The 6,321-nt window shown below is 34.2% G+C and overlaps 1 pseudogene; it reads right to left on the reverse strand.

Annotated features, from left to right (window-relative positions):
* Nucleotides 1-219: 219 nt before the first annotated feature.
* Nucleotides 220-837, reverse strand: LOC118642412 (annotated as a pseudogene).
* Between the last annotated feature and the right edge of the window lie 5,484 nt (nucleotides 838-6,321).

Consider the following 6,321-nt stretch of genomic DNA (forward strand, 5'->3'; position numbering starts at 1 on the left):
TATACTCTCCTGATGATGAATAAAAAGGGTATTTTTCATATGTTTATTAGATATTTGACTATCTTTTTTTCATGAAATTCTCTCTCCTCTTCCTGTCTTTTCTTTTTGATTTGTAAAAGTCTTTAATATATTCTTTTTTATAATTGTTTAGTTTTTATTTCATAATCATAAAAACTCTGCAATCCAGCTAGACTTGGAAAGAGTAAAGAAAATATGGAACTCAACAAACTGCGGCAAGAGCATGAATATTATAGACATTCCAAGCAGATGGGGGTGAAGGGGTGGCTCTCCTGAGCTACAGAAGGAATGGTCTGGTAGTTAAGATAAAACACAAGTCAAATTTATGAGAGTTGTCCACAGTTAGCAATGGTGACCTTTTTGCTGGTCTTGCCATTCCTGGACCCAAAGCTCTCCATGGTTGTCACAACATCCATGCTGTCTTTCACCTGGCTGAAGACCACGTGCTTGCCATCCCACCACTCAGTCTTGGCAGTGCAGATGAAAAACTGGGATCCATTTGTTTGGGTCCAGCACTTGCCATGGACAAGATGCCAGGACCCGTGTGCTTCAGGATGAAATTCTCATCATCAAATTTCTCCCCAAGGATGGACTTGCCGCCTCTGCCATTATGGCGTGTGAAGTCACCACCTGGCACATAAATCCTGGAATAATTCTGTGAAAGGAGGAACCTTTATAACCAAATCCTTTCTCCCCAGTGCTCAGAGCATGAAAGTTTTCTGCCGTCTTTGGAACTTTGTCCGCAAACAGCTCGAAGGTGACGCAGCCCAAGGGATCGCCATTGACGGCGATGTCGAAGTACGCGATGGGGTTCACCATGGCTAGGCTAGAGAGGTTCTGTACGACAGTGTCTGCAAGGCCAGTGTATTCTTGATATTTGTTCTTTGTTGGGTCCATCTATCTATTTCAAATATATTGTCCTATTCTTTCTGCAGTTTGTCTTCATTATATTAATGCTATATTTTATAAATAGAAGTATTTAATTTCAATATAGTTGAAATGTTTTTTTTCCCCCTATTTTAAGAAAGCTTTGGTTACTCATAGATCATGAATATATGTTTTTCTAGGTTTTCTTGAAAGCATTTTGCCTATTTTTCTTATTTAGACATGCAATTCATGTGAAATTGTATATTGTGTAACACAGAAGATAGGATTCTAAACTCATATTTTAGTATGGATTAACTGACCCAGCACAAGTTTTTTAACGATAATTCTTTCTCCTTGCACCACAGTGTCTCTTCAGAAATCATGTAAGTGAATGTGTTTGGGCTACTTATTGACTCTATTTCACTGCTCTATGTTTTAAAGATCCTCATAATTGCTTTTGATATCTATGATTATAAGCCCCCCAATCATCTTCAAGATTGTCTTGGTATTGTAGATTCTTAGCATTTTCACATTCATTTGGGAACTTATATGAAATATAGAACTTTCAAAGCCTTGTTAATTTGTACAACTTTTGGGGATTTTGTTTGGGAGAGCATTAGATCTATAGATTAATTTTGAGATAATTGAAAAATTCGAAAGTTGCATCTTACAAAACATGCTCATGAAAACTCTCTTCATTGACTTAGGACTTTAATTTTTTAACATTATTCATATATTTTACTTTAGAGATCTTTTACAGATATAATCCTAGGCATTTGATATACTTTCATGCCACTGTAAATAGTACTGTTTGCAAAATTTAATTTTCACTTGTTTGCTATTACTATTAACTCAATGATTACGCACTTCTTAAGATTTGCTTGTCACATTTACACACATTTGATAAGCAAGAAAATGAGGCGAATGTATGTACATGATTTATTACTCAAGGCACTACATGCTTACTTCATTCCTCTTACCCACCCCCAAGTTCCACGGGGGTGATGCAGAGTGGGCCCAGGGGAATGCTACCCATACAGGTCTGTGTCCCAGCTGAGCAATACTGAGTGTGGGAAACTCCTAACCTTTCTTTTTTTTTATCTTCATCTGAGGATATGCTTTTATTGACTTTTAGAGAAAGAGGAAGGAAGAAAGAGAGAAACATCAGTTGGTTGCCTCCCAGATGTGTCCCGACAGGAGATTGAACACATAACCTGGGTATGTGCCCTGACCAGGAATCAAACCCATGACCCTTTGGTGCACAGGATGATGTTCCAGCCAAATGGTCCACACTGGTCAGGGCAGAAACTCCGAATCTTATAAGAGACTGCTGAAAAACCTGCTCATTTTCCCCTCAGGCGAGAGATAGTAGGATTATTGTCTAGTGATGTAAGTAGAGGCTCCAGAGAGAAAAATCTCTGAATCTCTCCAGAACCATACATTTCCTTGCTTCCAAGGCCTTTGCTATTCAGATATAATAGCTCAGACTGGGCAGAAATGAAAATATTCATGGAGGATTTTAGTTGAACCTATACAGATTCACTTAAGAATTCTAACTGTTGGTAGATTTTCAGTTAATTGAATTTTGTATGTATACAATCAAACCTTTAGTGAATAATGGCAGGTTTATTTTTTATTTCCAATCTTTAAACCTTTGATTTTATTTTCTTGCCTCACTGCATTTCCTGAACATCCAATCAATGTTGTATAAAAATGGCAATAGTGAGTCTCCTGACTTATTCTCCACTTCAGGGAGAAAGTGTTCATTATGTATGAAATTAGACTGTTGTAGATAACATATCAGATTAAGAAAGTTTTCTTTTTAATTTGCTCACAGTTTTTTAAAGATAATAAATAGATGTTGAATTTTTGTAAAATGTCTTTTTTCTTTGCCTCTATTGACATATCATTATATACTGTGTCTACTTCTTGCTATTAATATGGTAAATTATACTGACACCATTTTTAAATGTTAAACCACCTTTGCTTACCTGAAAAATTATTTGATTGTAATGTATTATCCTTTTTATGTGTTTCTGGGTGGAATTTTCTAACAGATGGTTTGCAGTTGCATCTAAACTCATTAGAAAATATGGTCTGTAATTTTCCATTCTTATGTTCTTGTCAGATATTGATATCAAGGTTAGTCTGGCCTCAGGAAATGAACTTGAAAGCATTTACTATTTCTCTTCCTTGAAAGTATTTATATTATTATTTTTTTAATATTTAAAATAATTCACTAGTGAATCTATCTAAACTCTAGATATTCTTTATGGGGGAAGGTATTAATAATGAATTCAATTGCTTTCACTGATATTAGAGTCTTTAGAATCACTCTTTTTTCTTTGTGTTTTTCTTGTTTTGGTGGTGCGTGCCCCTAGCGGGAACCGAACCCGGGACTCTCTGGTTCGCAGGCCGATGCTCAACTGCTAAGCCAAACTACCCAGGGCTCTTTTTTCATTTCTGATACGTTCCCTTTTTCAAGAAAATTTTATCTAAATTTTAAAGTTTGTTGAAGTTTGAACTTATCTTTACTGTGTTCTATTTTCTTTGAAGTTGGTTTGCTTTAGTTTTTAGCTTCTTAAATTAAGAGGTCAGATTGTTGATTTTTTTAGCCCTTTCTTTTCTAGTATATATTTCGAAGGTTATAAATTTTCTTTTCAGTACTCTTTTATTTATATCCCAGAAGTTTTACATTTTGGTAAGTCATATCTTTATTATCATTTAATTTAAAATGGGTTCTGATAATGTTTCTGTTCTGTCAGAGGTGGTCATCTAGAGGATCTGACTGCTAGTTGACCTGGGAGCGGCACCCAGGCTCCTCACCCCTCCCTTATCCTCACAGTGTATGTCTGACAGCCATTCCGATAGCCGGAGCTGTTTCCAAGACACAGCCTTGAGAGAGTAAGGTGTTGTTGAGACCATCTGGATGGTATACACTGACCCTTGAACAATGTTAGGGGCCCCAACCCCCATGCAGTTGAAAATCTAAGTATAATGTTTGACTCTGAGTTGGCTCTTTGCATCCACTAATTCAATAAACCATGGATAAAAAGGTTGGGAATCTGCAGCTGGGAATGAAAAAATATTGTTATCACTATGTGGTTGATTGAAGCTGTGGATGTGAAACTCGAAGGTACAAAGGGCCCGACTGTATTTATGAAAAAACCCCGCCAACAAGTAAACCCGAGCAATTCAAACCCATGTTGTTCAAGGGCTCTATAAAAATGTGAAGATTCTGGCAAGTGAGTGTGGAGATCTATTTGTCTTACAGTCACTCAAGACATGTTTCTTGAGTAAATGTCCTTGCTTACTAAACCTGGCACCTACCAATTTGGAGTGGTCTGCTTCTTAAGTAGGTCTTTCCTTGCCCTCCCGGGGCCAGTTTTCCAACCAACAATTTTCTGCTTGATTTATTTTTATTTTTTAAAATTCTTTTTATTAATTTATTTTTGTTACAGATGTTTCTCCTTTTTCCCCCATTGACACCCTCCTCCCGATCCCCGCCCCCTGCCCCATCCCCAGCATTGTTGTCTATGTCCATTGGTTATGAACACATGCATATAAATTCTGTGGTTTATCTCCTCCCTTTCCCTCCCCACCCCCTCTTCTGAGGTTTGTCAGTCTGTACCCTTTATAAATACTTACAAGCGTGCTGATTAGTTTTCTAGCAATGGGAGATGTTCTAGTTATCTTAATTGACTTATTTCTAGCTTGATCATTATGGTCAGGAAATACTTTGACATTATTTAAATCCTTTGTAATTCGCTGAGATTTGTTTTATGATGTGGCATGTCATCTATTTTGTAAATATTTTCTCTATAATGCAAATATTTTGAATTGTTCACTTGTTGGATTCAATGATTTACATATGTCAATTAGATCAGTTTTATTGTGTTGCTCAAGTCGTCAATATTCTTACTGAATTTTTATCTGCTTGTTCTATCAGCTATAAAGATTATAGAGCTGTCTATTTCTCCTTTATTCTGGTAGATATTTCCCCCCCAAATGTCAACCTTTTATTGATAGCCAAGCTATCAATAGATATTTGAAGCTATGTTGTTGAATACAGACTTAGAACTATTGTATTTTTCTGGTGGATTGGCTCATTTATCTTTATAAAATCCCCCTTTGATCTCTAGTAATGTTCTTGCCTTAAATTTTTCTTTGTCTGACTCTGTGTTTAGGTTTCCATGGTATATATTTTGTCATCATAATAATTTCAACCTTTCTCTGTCCTTATATTTTAAATTTATCTCTTGAAGCAACTTAGACTTAAATATTAGATTTTTAAATCTTGGGTGATAATCTTAGTCTTTCAATGGTAGCATTTAATTCCTTTAAACTTATAAAATTACATATATATTTGGGTTTAAATTATCACTTTATTTGGCCTCCCTCCTTTGTATTCCCTTTTATTTTTTTACCTCCCTTTAGTGGATTAATCAAAAAATATTTTTATTATTTCTTGTTTCCCTCTCTATAGTTTATTTGTTCTTTTTCATGCCCTAGAGATTAAAGCATGCTTATTTATTTTGATATGAGCTAATATTATTTTACCAGTTTCTTAAAATACTAGAATCTTAAAACACTTTAATTTACCCTTTTCTGCCTCTTATATTACTTTTCATTCATTTTAAATCTAGATATATTTTAATTCCCACAAAACATTTAAAAATTTTCACAATTAATAGTTATTTATAGTTACCCACATTTTATTTTCTCATTGTTTTTCCTTTTATTTTCTGCATTTCTGTAATTACATTTTTGACAAATTTTTTTAGTTTTTTGTAAGTTGCAGCTTTACTAGCAATACATTTTCAAATATGTAATAAGAATATGTTTATTTTGCCTTCATTTTTCAATATTTTATCTAGATACAGAAATCTAGGTTGACAGTATTTCATTACTTGGTTTTCTTGTTTTCATGATTTTTGTTGAAAATTAGCTTTAATGTTTTAGTAATTCCTTTAAAGATAAAATGTCTTCTTTTATCTAAATAGTTAATAGTTTTCTTTGTCCTTTTTAGCTCACTAAAATAATTAGCCTAAATATTTTTAAAAGTTATTTTAAAAATAATTTTTATATTCTTCCCTCTCCTGGTAACCTAAGGTAAAGACACATTATTTGAAAAATTTAGAAGACAAACTGTTAATGTCTCTAGATCCGATGCTTAAATGTGGGTAAGTTTTTAAAATTTTGAATTAAATTTCTTTAATTGTTATAACACAGGTTTTTTTTTTTTTTTTCTTATTCAGGTAACAGTTTTAGTCATGAATATTTTTCTATAACATTACTTATTTCATCTGTGTCTTCAAATTGATTGCCAAAAATGTTCTTAGTATTCTCTCCCTTTCTCCTTTTATCTTTTTATCCCTTCTTCTCTTTCTCTCTGAATCTCCCTCCTTCCCTCCCTCCCTCCCTCCCTCCCTTCCT

Source organism: Molossus molossus, unplaced genomic scaffold (assembly GCF_014108415.1).
Source record: "Molossus molossus isolate mMolMol1 unplaced genomic scaffold, mMolMol1.p scaffold_m16_p_3, whole genome shotgun sequence".
NCBI lineage: Eukaryota > Metazoa > Chordata > Mammalia > Chiroptera > Molossidae > Molossus > Molossus molossus.